At 37.8% G+C, this 15,129-nt stretch overlaps 1 protein-coding gene across 6 annotated transcripts in view; it reads left to right on the forward strand.

The window, feature by feature from the left end:
- The first annotated feature begins 1,210 nt into the window (after positions 1–1,210).
- CDC42SE2 (CDC42 small effector 2) overlaps positions 1,211–15,129 on the forward strand; it is a 163,851-nt gene continuing 149,932 nt past the window's right edge. For 3 of the 6 annotated variants that reach the window (XM_037802296.1, XM_037802292.1, XM_037802297.1), the window contains exon 1: positions 1,215–1,693. The gene's annotated coding sequence lies outside the window, so the exon portion shown is untranslated. Of the gene's footprint in view, positions 1,694–15,129 lie in introns of all 6 variants that reach the window. The other 3 variants (XM_037802295.1, XM_037802294.1, XM_037802293.1) reach the window with 3 other exon arrangements.

Raw genomic sequence — 15,129 nt, forward strand, 5'->3', positions numbered from 1 at the left:
AACTGGTCTTTATTGCCTTAAACTTTTTATTAACTCAGGGGACTTTTTTTCCCATTTATTTTAGGCACCTGGGATACATCAGTTGAACAAAACAGACAAAAATCCCTACATCTATTGGAGGAGACAGGCATTGAAAGATAAATACACGAAATAAATAAATTATAAAGGTTGTTGCAAGGTGTGAAATGCCATGCTGAGAAAAGAAAAACAGCAAGGTAGCAAGGACTGAGTTGAGGGAGCGCAGTTCAATTTTAAACAGCATAGTAAAGCTCGTTGAGATTTGAGCAGAATTGACAGAAGTGAAGGATTGAGGGAAGAATGTTAAAGGCAGAGGGAACAGCCCTTGCAAAGACCCTGTGTTAATTTGTCTGGCATATTCAAACCCCAAGTGGTTGGAGATGGAGTCAGAGACATAAAGGGAAAACAAATTCAAGGACTTTGAAGGCCATTGTAAAGACAATAGCTTATGCACTCAATGAAAGAGGGACACTGGATGATTCTGACCAATGAGATATGAACTTTCTGGCTGTTGTTGATGGTGGACAAAGACAGTTAAGAAGGACGCTGTTTAAATGTTAACACAGGCCAGAGATCATTGGAGGTATTGCAGGTGATAAGTAATCTGATTCTCAATGTATTTTGAAAGTACAACCAACGGACTTTCTTGACAGACTGGACTTGAAGACGAGAGAATGAGAGCAACCACGGATGACTGAAAAGTTTTCGGCCTGAGCAACGAGGAGGATGCCTTGTCATCCACCAAGATGGGGAAAGCACTCATTGCTACATTATATTCAAAATATTGCAGGCTTGACAACTTACTCCCGCGGTGTTGTGCTCCTTCCCTATCCTTTGGACTACTAGAAAAAGTTTTGTAGGCATTTTGGTGGGGTGTTGGCTTGGTAGTAACTTACTTCTGAGATATACATAATAAACGTTTAAAAGAATCACAGAGGTGTTGTAGACGAGACATTTTCACACATTTCATATGTTAGGTTGATGTTCTCCGCTATAAGACAGCTAATGACGGACTCAACGGTTCTGATTTTTAAATAAAGCGGTGGTCCAAGGATTTCAGCGCACCTTCAGTTCTACCGCAAACCACTGAGAGCTGCCTACCCTCACCGCTCAAGCTCGGACCCTCCCTCGTCAGTGCGCGTCCGCGGCCCCACGTCGCGCGCAGGCACCGCCCCTCCGCGTGGTCCGAGGTGGGGTCGGAAGCAGCGGCGGCCCTGATCGCGGAGCCGAAGCGGGAAAGCTAGCCGGCGGCCGCAACTCGGCCGGGGGTGGGGAAGTGTTCCCGCGCGCTCCCGCCCAGCCCTGGTCGCCATCTTCCCGGTGCGCCGTCTTCTGTGCGGGTTCCAGCCCTGGCTCTTCGCCCTTCGCACGCACCGAGGCGGCTTCCTAGCTCGCCCGGGTTGAGGGCCCTACGCCCCGCGAAGCTTTTCGACGAGGTCCGCCGGCAGGCCAGTCTGTCTTCGGGGCGTGGCTGAGGGCGGGGCTGGCGCTGCAGCTGCGCGGCGGCGTCCGGCTCTCCCGTCGCTCCCCGAGCGCGCGCCGCCTCTCGCGCTGTCTGAGCGCGAGCCTGGACGGGGAAGGAGGGAGCCAGGAAGCGGCGTGCGCGTCGGGGAGCGCAGCTGCGGGCGTGGGGGTGGCAAGAGCCGCGGAGCGGGTGCCGGAGACAAAGGCGACGGTGAGTGCCTCGCTGGCCCGGGTCGGGCGCCGACCCTTATGGCTTGCCCTCGCAGCCCCCAAGTCGAGGCCGGTCGCCTCAAACCCCCGCCGCCGAGTGCTCCCAGGCGAGAGCGGCTCGGCCCTCCCTGCCTCGCGCTGAGGGCTCCCGGCTGAGCCTGCGGCTCCATTTCAGGTCTGGGCGAGGTTCTCTTGCCTTTGGATTTCTTTCATTCCCTATGGGAAATTGTTTCAAGATCATTTCAAAATTCACGGCAGGCGGGAGGCTGAAGAAGTCAGCTGCCCGTCTGATGTGAAATGGAAATAAAGATCCCCTCCCCCAACTTTAATGGTCTGGAACTCGGGAGGGTGGGACCAGGGGCGGGCGGAGAGGGTCGGGGTCCTCCAGGTGAGAGTTTCGAAGGGGCGGGTACCCCCGGTGCGGGAACCCGGACTGTCGTCCGATGCTTCCGTCGCGTTCTGTCCGCGGGTCTCGCTGTGGGTCTTCTCCGGTCCCCGAAAAGAAAGCCCTAGCCACCTCAGAGGAGGAGTTCGTGCTACTCTTACAGGTTGTTTTATCCAACGCCTGCTGCATTAGTTGTGATTTTTCGTAGCGGATGTGGTAGGTAGCGGTTCGCTGATGCTGCATTTGTAGCTGAAAAGGAGGTCGGTTCTGCTGACTTCATATGTAGATGAAACAACATTAGGATTCCTCTTCAGCTGTTATGATTTTAAATAATCAGCTTTTGTGGGAGACTTTGGTGGCGACGTGCAGCTTACAAATTAAACGTTTTCTCTAAGGGTCTGGCATGTAGCAGATGCTCAATAAATTATTGGATGGATGAATGAACCTCCAAAAATCTAACAAACCTGATCTTGGGAATATACCCTCTTGACTCAGATTAAAGTAAAAACATTGGCAAATGCCACGTACTTTTTTGTTTATATGCTTGTTTTTGGTTTTTACCTAACATAGACATAAGAAGTTAGTGTGCTTTTTTGAGAAACTGTGACATAGTCTTGAGTTGCTTTTTGAATACGGGAGAATTCAATTTATTAAAAAATAATGATGCACTGATATAATTAAACTTCACCATTTGTTCAGCAGATATTCATTAAGCACCACCTGTGTACTGGAACCTTTGTTGGATACTGAGTATTCAGGGGTGAACAAAACATACAGTTATTCTTTTCTTAAACTCGAGCATGAAGTTCTCTCCTTATCGATGTTGCCAATGTGAAAGGTCTTACAGCCCTAGTGCCTACTTAAGTTTGGAAAGATGGCTGGTGAACTGCAGGAAGTGAAGACCCATAACAATCTAAAAGTTAATCAGTAACTTTATTGGGCTAAGATTATTGGGTTACACTTTCATATTGTCAGTTTATAAAATTATTCCCTTCCGTCCGCCCACCCTCCAATTTAGAAGGCTTTGGTACAGTGTATTTCCGTGTATTTATTGAGTCATATACCTCTGGTTTTGTTTTCTGTAGATAATCTTTGAACTAACAGTGTTTTCTATTTTTAAAGAAGAAAAATGGTGAATTCCTAATCTTTAAGAAATGTATTTAAGTAAATCACCTTTTCATGGATTTTATTTTGACCTTTTTTCCTCTATTTACATATAAGTTTTGACTTGATAGAGCTGCAGAGGGAAGTGTTCTTAGTAATAATTTGTGGTTCCATGTTTGGACTTTCCCTTTAGTATTGTAGCTGAGATAAAACTGCTCCTTAATAAACAGGATGATATTTATAGTATTTTATTTTTGCTTTTGGATATAGGTTGCATTGCCTGTTTTTATCTTACTTATGTGTTTTAAAAAAACGGTATTAGAAGCATTGTAAGTCATATTATTTGGGTTATTGCATGTACTTGTCTATTTCTCATGCTTATTCTATAGTATCACTAATTAGAGGCCTGCATTATTTTGACTGCTTCAGAAGCCCAAATTAATGTGCTCCAAAGTCAGTCTTGATCATTAAAAGATGACATAGATTCATAATTTTTTTTTTACAGTTAGCTTTTAAATTTAGGTGGGCCTTTTGACTTGTCAGTGCTTATAACATGTTATAAATTGTTGAAGATAATGTGTACATTCAAGTAGAACTTTCAGATTTTAGATTTATGGCTGCTCTTCTTAGGAATAATAAGGAAAGTAGTCCTCAAATTTTATTGGTAGAGAATTGTGATGGTTTGTCTTTAAATTAATATTCCTTGTGTAAGGGTTACTTGACCATATACAGTTGCAGTCTGGTGTTGATGAGAGACCTAAAAGTAAATAATAGTCACAACAAAAAAACAATTCAAGCAAGCTGTGATATGTTGAATAAAAAGTGCTTGGCATATTTTATTTGGGTAAGAACTTTATCAGAATTCTCAACAATCAGCAGCTTGGAGACATGTTAAAATTATTTTTCTAAGAAATAAGAACCCATAATGACTTTTTTTTTTTTTTTTTTAAATCATCTTGAAATACTGTAACTGCTTTCAAAGTATTATTTCTACCTTGGGGTAGTTCATAATGTTTTGAGGTTAAATAAATTCTGGGATTATCCCATTTTATGACTTAAAATTGTTTAGAAATGTTGCTGGTGTTGTCCCCTTCATTGAAGTATGGAAGGGGGGGTCATTGTTTTGTAAGACCTTCTAGGATGATTTAGAAAGGGTTTCTTTTATCAGATTAATTAATAGTGATGAACAATTATGCTGATGTGGCATATTGCACCTGGGCCCATATTTGCCTGTATAATCCTGAGAGTTTGTCAATGAGTATTTGAATAAAACATTTCTAAAGTGTTTTATAATCTTATTCCTCACATAAATTCTCTAGGAAGGTTGCTATTGTATTTTTGTCCCAGTTGTCTTTTTATCTTTAAAGTGATTAGGTTTCTTACCTGCTTTAGGATGAATCTGGGATATTTTGTGAAAGCTTTGTAAGATTTTTCTCACAATTGCAAATGAATATTTGTTTTGATTTGTTACCTTGTTCTCAATCTCAATTCTCATGAAAGAAATATTTTAACATTTTGTTGAATGATAAATGTTAGTTATGTTTTAGATTGTCTCAGAGGGTAGCATTAATGGGTGCCCTGTGCCTTCTTGAAAGGAACTGAGTGCAACATGTGCTTATCCTTAATACTTACTTGCTTGTCAGGTGAAGACATTTTTCTGATTTTTTTTCTTAGTACCTGGAATTTAACTTATTAATAATTAACTTTATGCATCCCATTGCCTCAGTTCAAATCTTAACTATATTTGAACCTTTCTATAATACCAACCAATAATAAATAGAACTGAATTTAGCTGAAACTTCTCTGGTACCCTATCCAAAGGGAGTTCCTGAACTGCAAAGCCAAAAAAGATTTGGTAATAAGGTGTCGTTATCATGATACTGTAAAATACCATTTGTATTTTAGTCAAAAAGGATTATAGTAAAACAGACTCCCTCTGTTTCCTAGAAAGTGTTGGATAGAAAATTGTGTTCAATCTTGGTAGCTTTGAAAGTGATTAAATGACAATATTGTACCATACACTGATATTTACCCACTTAGAAAATCATGCCAAGATTTCTTATGAAGTTTTCGTAATTTGATTTTTGTAACGAGCTTTTGTTTCATTTGACCTAATTTACTTTCACTTTTTGCTTTGCAAAACAAAAATGAATTTTACTATATGCAGCATTATAAATATTTGGAACCTTATATATAGTGGGAACCAATGGATATTTGAGAAACCTATATGTTTAGTGATGGGACTTGATAAGGTTTAAGTAGAAAACAATTTTCTTCTTACTATCACTGTGCTTTCAAACTATCCCTGTAGATTGAATGATTGCCTTCCTCTGGATGAGCTCTTAGGAAGATCAGATAGCCTTTGTGGTCATTTTTAGATAATAAAAAGTCTTCTTGTCACTTATCACAATAATAGTCTTATTTTATCATTGGAAGTTTAAGTTCAGTTAACAGTCAGCATCCAAACTCTTACACAGTTTAGAACTTATCTTTCTTACCTCAGCACTGCTTCAGACTTATAAGTCTGCTTTGAAAGAAAAGTCCTAGTTGGCTTCTCTTTTTATTTTGCCAGCTCTTCTCCAACATGGTGTCCTCACCTTTCTAGGGTCCAACTCAGTGATAAGAGGGGAGGGAGACTGGTAGATACCTTTTATATGTCGCTAAGTATATTGTGATCTGCTTCTGGTACTTTCTGAATTGAGCAGGTTGTTCAAAACTGACTGTTTCTCCAGGAGTTCTGGAAATGATTTTCTTGGGATATTTCATTGCTGGGAACCTCCAAGTACAATTCCTGTGATATAATTTGTCTCTGGCTCCAGTCTCCTGGTCTTCCAGGTTCCCTCTTCTGCAGCTCACTTTGCTCATGGAGTGTTTTAGTCTTTAAGGTAGTTCTGTAACATTTTAACAAGATCTGCCCATACCTTATTAAGGTTACTTCATGGGGTGCAGTTCAGTTTCAAGCATCCAACTAGGGCCTCAGCATCCCGTCTTTCCAGTTCCTTCTCTCAAGTACCTCTGCTCCGAAGTTCTTCAGTCTGTCTGGCACCGGCAATCCATTGCTGCTACCACCTTTTTACTGTCCCAAGGCCCCTTCCCCCTTGCCCTCACTTGAATATTTATAGGCTTTGAATCCATGATTTCTCCTTATACATATTCTCAGTTCTCTCGGAGCTGTCTTCCTCTCATTGTCCTTACCTGACAAAACCCTCAGCTCTGGTTATATCCAGTTTTCCATCTATTCCAACCTGCACATTGAAGTTGAACATGACTTGAGGAAAACACACAGCATGCTGACCTGGTCTCCCTTAAATTCATGGCCACAGACCTTGGACCTCGGGAGGGCCCTTAGTGCTGCCCACAATCCTGTAATTCTAGTGCATTTCTTTGGTTGAGTCACTGTCCCACTCCCCTAAGCGACTCTTCATTTTCATCCGATGACCTTGTTTCCTGTATTTTAAAAATGAAAGTAATAAGAAGACCTGTGCATGTCCCATTACCACATCTGCCAGTCAGCTTTCATCTCTGCCTTTTCTACAGTGCTGTGCCCGGTGCCTCTACTCTTGTCCTTTCTCTCATTAAGGACATTGTATTGCCTCAGTATTCATCTCCGTTCTGCCAGTGAGCTGCATCACCAGTGTTTCCCATTACTATCGGATTATTTCTGTCAGCATTTGGCTATGATGAAATATCTCTCATCTTAAACAAACAAAACCTCCCCTAATACTGCATCTTTCTTCAGCTACTGTTCTCCAAAGGAGTTACTGATATTTCTGGTCACCCAAATTCCCTGACTTTTTTTGGATCCACTCCATCCATGTATTTTTCTCTACCATTCTACAGTAGCTGTTCTTGTTGAGGTTACTAGTGCCCTCCTTGGTGATAAATTCCCTACTGAGTTCTCAATACTAATCTCACTGGATATAGTAGCAGCAACATTTGACATGGTTGATGTTTCTTTCTTCTTTGAAACGTTTCTTCACTTCTGAGACACTACTGCTTCTTTTCAGTTTTTCTTACTGGTTCCTTTTTGTTACCCCAACTTCTAAACAAGGAGGCAGTGTCCCAGAGCTCTCTCTATGTTTAGACCACTCCTATGTTTATACTTAGTCCCTGGTGATCTCATTCCATGCTCTAGCTAGAAATATCATATATTTCAAACTGAAAACTTTATCTTCAGCTTGGCTCTCTTTCCTGCCCTCCAGACTTGTATAACCAACTGCCTACTCAGCATTTCCAGTTTGATGTCTTAAAGGTATCCCAAATTTAACACATCCAAAACTGAACTCCTCATCCTCCCACTTCTCCCCCGTTCCCTTCCCCCATCTGCTAATTGTTCCTGTCCGTCTTCCTTATCTTTTAAATCATCAGCTCCGTCTTTCGGTTTCTCTGGCTGAAAACCTTGTAGTCATTTGTGACTCCTCTTTCTCTCATACCCCTACGTCTAATTCAGCTTAATGTGCTATGAAAGTATGTCCTTACTCTACCTTAAAATCTCCTTCAAGAATAAATGTAATCAACAACTTGCTGTCTTCAACTGCTGCCACTCTAAGCAACCATCATGTCTTCCCTGTGTTATTTCAGTAGTCTCCTTTGTGGTCTCCCTGCTGCTTCTGCCGTTTTTCGGTTCTCAACATATAGCAACCAAGGTGATCCTTACAAGGCCTTCCGTGAACCGTGCCTACTGCTTTCTCCTTGGCTTACTCCACTCCACAAGGCCTCCATGAAGTTTCTTGAATCAGCCAAGCACCATCTTGCCTCAGTGCCTTTAGGAAAAGAGCTTTATTTTATTCACTGCAGAATCCCCAGTATTCAGAACAGTGGCTGGCACGTGGTGGGCATTCGATAAATATTTGCTGAATGAATGTCTGTTTTTTGTGTTCTTGGTAACAGCTTAAGGAAAAACAAATTTAGATAGAAGAGGAAAAGATAAGTTTCAAACAAATTTTTGTGTTATGATGAGTGAAAATAAATAGTAAAAAGGTGAGAGACAGAGGAGGTAGGGAAGGAATGAACAGAGGTGGGACAAATGGAATAAAAGAAAGGAAAGCCTGATTTGAAAGTAGGGTGGCAGCACTTAAGAAAAAAAAAACTACTTTGGGCTTGCCCCATATTTTATTTAAGCTTCGCTTCTTGAACTTTTAGTGTTGGCAATTTACAAGGACTTAGATGCTTCAAGTTGGACTGTATTATACCTTGCTTTTATCAGGGCTAAATGGGCAAATGAGATTGGAAGCCAAAACTTAGTTGATTTTCTATTATTGCTAAACTCCTTTTGTTAAAGAAAAACAATTACTGTTATCAAGAAAGTAATTTACCTGACTGTATTCTTAGCATTTCTTATTTTTTTGTACAAATCTCAAACAGAAATCTCATAGTTTTAGGGATGGATTTTTCAGTGTGTGTGTGTGTGTGTGTGTGTGTGTGCGTGTATATATATATATTTATTTATTTTTATATACTTTTTTTTGAGGTAACATATACACAACTCAAAATTTCCCATCTTAACCACTTTCAAGGGTACAGTTTGGTGGAACTACTTACATTCACATTGTTGTGCTGTAAGTACCACCATCCATTACAGAAATTTTTTCATCACCCCGATGAGAAACTCTACCCATTAAACAATAATTCCCCATTCCTCTCCTCAGCTGCACTCCGTGATAACCCGTAGTCTACTTTCTGTCTCCATGAATTTGCATATTCTATGCATTTCATATAAATGGAATCATAATATTTTTCCTTTTGTGTCTGGCTTACTGCAAATAACAATGTTTTCAAGTCAAGTGATATTGTATGCATATACATATTTGTGCTCTAAATGAAGAATGTTTGAATATACTTAAATGCATTTTTTCCAAACAGTGGTTTAACTGATATTGAGGTGGAAAATGAGAGTGCAAGGGAAATTAATGATATGCAAACTTGAAGTATTTCATTCTGCTGAGAAGATTTTTGTTGTAGTTTTTAAAATCCCTTTTTTCTGCTCTGTAGGTCTCATTTCCTGTTGATTTTTTAAAAATACTTTAAATAAATTATGAGATAGGTGGCTTAGAAAATTCCTGAATGGATGATTTTTTATGTGTAAATACAATATCTCGATAAAACAGTCAAACTTTGGCATTCATTTCTCTATTTTTGTGTAATATACAGTAATTTATGTCTTCATTGTCTTGTCTTATAGACTTGGGTGTGGCATGCTTGGGTATCTTTAAAGCTTTTATGCAAATGAAATTTAAACTTAAATGCTTGATCTTTTGCTTTAACTGCTCAGCAAAATATCCATAGAATAAGACTTGATACCACGTTTTTTCCTTTCAGGTTATAACCTATAACTACTATAATTTTTTTAAAGTTTATTTACACATCATCTAAAATCATTTTGGATGACGCCCTGGGAAGTGTTTGCCTACACTAGAATTCGTATGTTAGATTTCAGATACAAAATAACTGACTTGGATTAATAGGATCCTTATTTCTGAACTGGTTTGTAGCCCTACCACTAAGTTTATTTCAGCTGTGTTCATAATTTGAGGCATGCCATTACTATACTGCTTTAATTTCATAATGTTCTATATAGATTGTGAAGTAACCAAAATGATCATATTGAGAAAAGTGAATCCAATTACATAATAGGCTGTGATCTAAGACTCATAAGGGGTAACTGCCAATAATAAAATAATGCATTGAAGGGTACATTCATTTATTTATTCAATTCATGTATCAAAATACTCAGAATAAAATAGAAATTCTTTATACTCAGCCAGAAGGCCCTATGTGATTAGGCCTTGACAACCTCCTCAGAGCACTCGCAGCTTTCCTCACTACACTATAGCTATATTTATCTGCTCAATTTCTTAAACATACCAAGTTTGTTTTTGCTTTAGGGGCTTTACACTAGTTATTTCTTATGTCTGAAATGGTCTTCCTCACATCTTTTCAAGGCTGGCCCCTTCATATCTTTTAGATCTCAGCTTAAATATCACCCCCTCATTTCCTCACAACTCAGTTAAAAATATCCTCTACCACTGTTTTGTTTTCTTCATAGCATTTATCACTCCTTGGAATTAAGGATTTTATTATTATTATGTATTGTGTCTCCAGATAGATCATAAGCTTCAAAAGAGCAGGGACCCCTTTGTCTTGTTCCTTGCTATCCACAATACCCAGAGCAACACCTTGCACAAAGCAAATATTTAGGGGAAAAAAAAAAGTGCCGAATGAATGAAACAAGGTACCAATCTTTCTTGTGAATAAATTTCAGTGCACTGAATTTTAAAGTGACAAAAGGGTTTTTCTTCTAGCCTAGGGAAGTAGGAAACTGGATTATTCAGCCAAAAGCCTGTTTAAAAAAAGGATGAGAAAATTTGGAAACTGTTCTGATGATATTTAGCCCAAAGTATTACGTAGAACCAGTGGTGTGCTGGAGCCATGGAGCTGATTTTGCACATCTCTTTCCAACCCCATGTTCAGTGACATCACGTTGGTAGTTGGAATTTGGCCTTCGTATGTGTATTTATGCCTCAGGTGCTACAAATCAGGGCCTTTTCCCCAGAAAACTGGTTGTTAATTATTTATCAGGTGGAACCATATGTAATTGCTGTTTCCATAAATCAAAAATGGTTGAAATTTGGCAATTTCTTGTGGTTTAACCTAGTAAAATTACTTATTTTAGTTTAAAGATAATTTCCTCAGCTTACCTTGTTTCTTTTCCAAAATTGAGTTCCCTTTACATCTGAGGATTACTTCTAGCTTCATTTAATGTGTAAAAATTGGATGTTTATGTTTGTGTATTTATTATTGAACTGTATATTTAATTGTTTAGATTGTTCCAAAGTAGGCACAAAAGATCTTGAGGCCTTTGAGGGTGTTCTTGTTTTTGTTGCTGAGAACTAAGCCCGTTGAAAGGTATCCTTTTTCATGTGAAGAGAGCGTAGCTGATTCAGTTTGAGTTTTATATATATATATAGTTATCTATTTTTTCATTTGCTTTTCATAATGATCTACATAAACATGCCTAAATTCAGTTTGTTTGTTTGTTTATTTATTTATTTTCTTTTGGTTGAGAAGTGATTTTTTTTTCCTCTCGCCATTTTCACCCTCTAATTGCTCAGATACTTTCTCTGATCATTTACTGTTACTCTGTGATTTTTCTTATGAATCAGTGTCTCTAAGTCAGTGAGATGATAATGCCTCAAATTTTGGTAGTTTTCTCATTGTCTTTCTTGCTGTCCTCTGGGCCTCCCAAGCCATTTCTTGCCCTGCCCCCCCCCCCCCCACACACACACCTTAATAGGGAGGCATGGGGTTACTTTTTTCTTATGGGCACCATTTTCCTATCCGAAGAAAGTCATCTTTTAAAAATTGAACTTTATTGGCTCTGGGGATTTTACTAGCATTTCTTCAGCAGTATTTGCATTACGTTAACACTGAATAGTTATTTTCTTGTTCAAATTCAAATAATGAATGCTATTGAATTAAAAAAGGGCACCTAGATTTCTTATCCTTTAACTTAATTGTTCTCTCTTATGCATAAGCACTAAAACAAGAATTTGTATTCAGTGTAGAAAAATCAGAAAATACATAATAAGCTATAGAAAAAAAGCTCATGCATAATCTTACCATCCTAAGTTAACCCCTCATAATGTGTTGATGAATGTCCTTCTAGACAAATACATGAATATATGTTTTTCCACAAAAGTAAGGTCTTAATTACTCATACTATTCTATAATGCCTCACTTTAGCAATATTGTAATCATAAAGACATTGTTTTTTTGCTACTTCAATTTGAAAAGGGTCTTTTTGGAGAGTGAAAATTTTGTTTGACAGGGAATAAAGCTGTACATAAAAGTTGTGATTAAAAACAATGATGTTTAGAAAGAATAGAATGTGATGTCACCTCTAGTCAAAATTACTTCAGCTGTGATTTTTTTCTTAATCAGCACTCTTAACCATAGTTGTTGCACAATAGTCTGATTGTGTTATATTTGCTAAGGAAAACAGTACATGAGTCTGTAGAATTGTTTTACTAATAACCCTAGGGCAAGTTATGGACCTGTAGATAAGTTCATATTTTTTGATCTGTCGCAAGTCCTACTGATGCCTAAATATTAAAATAATTTTAGACTAGAAATGTGATTTGTTGAAGGCCTGCATTTATCCTTATGACAATTTCATTAGTTATTGCTACTTTTTTTATATGTTAGAATGAGGAGTGAAGAAGTTCTTGGAATAGAAAATTTTTACATGTAAGAATTCTTTCATTAATGTTTGATTTTTGTTTCATGAATGTGAAAACCCTTGTAGAAGAATCACAAGGATATTATATTGGTATGCGCATCCTTTGGAAATCACCGGCTACAGTTTTGTCAAGTGGTTGTTTAGGTCTTGAAGTAGCAGTTTTTAAAGCTAATCAAGAATACTTTAATGGTTGTGTAGTTTAAATGACTTTTGCTTTACCACAGTAATATGGATTACATAGGGTGGAGTAGAAGCTGTTTATTGTTCTTCACTTCTGTTGTATTACTGTTTGCTCACAAGCTCTACAGTCTCTTCTGGAGAAACTAAAGTAGGCATTTCTCTTACCTTGCTGTGTTGCTTCCTGTATGATGCACATGTTGATGAAAATATTTGTCATGTGGTAAAGAAGAATAAAAAAGTTGATGTGGGTTTTTCTACTGAGAAGTGATGTATTTGTTGTCTAAACTGGAGACTGCCAGTCAGTCCTTAAAAAAATGTTTTTCGTTTCATGTCTTTGTGTTTGTGAATGGATATGCAAGGGCCTCTGCTTGTGAAAGATGAAGGGAATCTTGGGATAAATTAAAAAAAAAAGTGTCTAAAACTATTCCGTACATCTTAGTGTTTAAAAAATTGGTATATATTTTAAAGTTTTACCTCAGAATGAATTTTTAACCTCCCATTTTTATATTTATTTTGTGACTGATGACTTTATTTTTGTAAAATTGGCACATACACACTGTAAAGGAGCCCAGAAATTAATCACATAGATTGGAAGTGGCAGAACTGATATTCAAAGCCTGGTGTATCTGATTTCTGGAGCCAGGAAACTTGGGAAGCTCTGTAAGTAGAAGAAAAGAAAGAATATGGACTTTGAAATTAGGCACACCTCAGTTTGATCCCTGGTTTTGTCACATATTTGCTGCATGACTTAGGTAAGTCTTTACCCTAAGTGATTTTCGTTTTCTTTTTCTGATACATAAGGATAATAGGTTTGTCAGGATTAAATGAGGTAACACAAAAATAAAGCATTTGGTTTGTAGAAAGTGTTAATAAATGTTTCCATTTCCTTTCTACTACACTGTATTGTTTTAAAATATTCGGAAGCCATTAAGACATTTAACTTGGAAGTGAATGACAATCAAGAAATTGGAAATATATATAACTCAGGTGGACTCATGTTGTAGGATTCTTTTAATTTACTTGGCAAGGAAGAGAGTGGATCTTTTGATTTGAGAAATGGAATTATTTGTATATAGTGGAAACAATAGTGTGCATAAAGAAGTCTGTTTAAAAGGAAGGTATGACTGAAACATGAAAAAAAGTTCAACTTTAATAATAAATGAAAATTAAAGCAGATGTGAAATAACAGGTTTCCCTTATCTAAGATTTAAGAAATGTGCTAATGCAGACCCTAGTACAGGGCACAGACATATCACTGAAGGGAGTATAAATCTGTAGGACCCTTTTCAAAAGCAATTTGGCATATGTCAAAGGGTAGTATGCATTATTTCCACCTCTGAGAGTATATTCTGAGGAAATAACCCTTTTTTTCCCTTCCCCCCCCCCTTTTTAGGGGAGGGAGGTATTTTCTTTTTTAAACAATAGCTTTATTGAGATATAATTCATGTATCATAAATTCACCCTTTTAAAGTATATGATTAAGTGGTTTTTAGTATATTCACAGGTTGTGCATCCATCACAACTATCTAAGTTTAATATTTTAATCACCCTAAAAAAGGAACACTACCCATTAGCAGTGACTCCCCATCCCCACTAGCCCCTGGAAACCATTACTCTTTATGGATTTGCCTGTTTTTGACATTTCTTGTAAAGGAGTCATTGTTATGTTATCTTTTGTGCCTGGCTTCTTTCACTTAGCGTATTTTCAAGGTTCATCTATGTTGTAGCTTGTATTAATACTTCATTTTTTTAACAACTAAAATTATTACATTGTATGGATATACCATATTTCATCCATTCATTAGTTAATGGCCATTTAGGTTGTTTCCATATTTTGGCTGAGTATTGCTGCAGGGAACCTTTGCACATAAGTTTTTGTATGGACATATGCTTTTATTTCTCTTGGATATATACCTAGCAGTGGAATTGCTGGGTTATATGGTAACTCTGTGTATAACATTTTGAGGAACTGCTAGACTTTTCCAAAGCAGGTGCGCTATTCTACATTACCACTGGCATTGTAGGAAATAGTGGCCTTTTGTGTCTGGCTTCTCTCATTTAGCAGAATGTTTTCAAGTTTCATCCATTTGTAGCATGTATCAGTATTTCATTCTTTGATATGGCTGAATAATATTCCAGTGAATGGATATACTGTATTTTGTTAATCCTTGAAAAAGGAAAAAAGCTTTCTACCCAAAGATGTTCAGTGAAGCATTATTTCCGAAAAAGAACAATTGAAAATTAATTTTCAACATGGGATAGTTAGGTTAGATACGTCTGTATGTATCATTCATTAGTAATTTATTATGGAGGGATTCTAGGGGAAATGATTGTTAGAGTGGTAAAGTAGGATATAAAATTTTATGTGTACAATTGGTATTCAGTATACATACAGGAGATTTGGTGGATGGTGATTATCAGTTTTTTAAAACATTTCTACATTTTCCATACTTTTCATAACAATCATACATTTCTTTTATAATCAGAGTAAAACAATTTTTTTTAAAAAACCACAGCTGTAGCTGTGTTG

Source organism: Choloepus didactylus, chromosome 13, assembly GCF_015220235.1.
Source record: "Choloepus didactylus isolate mChoDid1 chromosome 13, mChoDid1.pri, whole genome shotgun sequence".
NCBI lineage: Eukaryota > Metazoa > Chordata > Mammalia > Pilosa > Megalonychidae > Choloepus > Choloepus didactylus.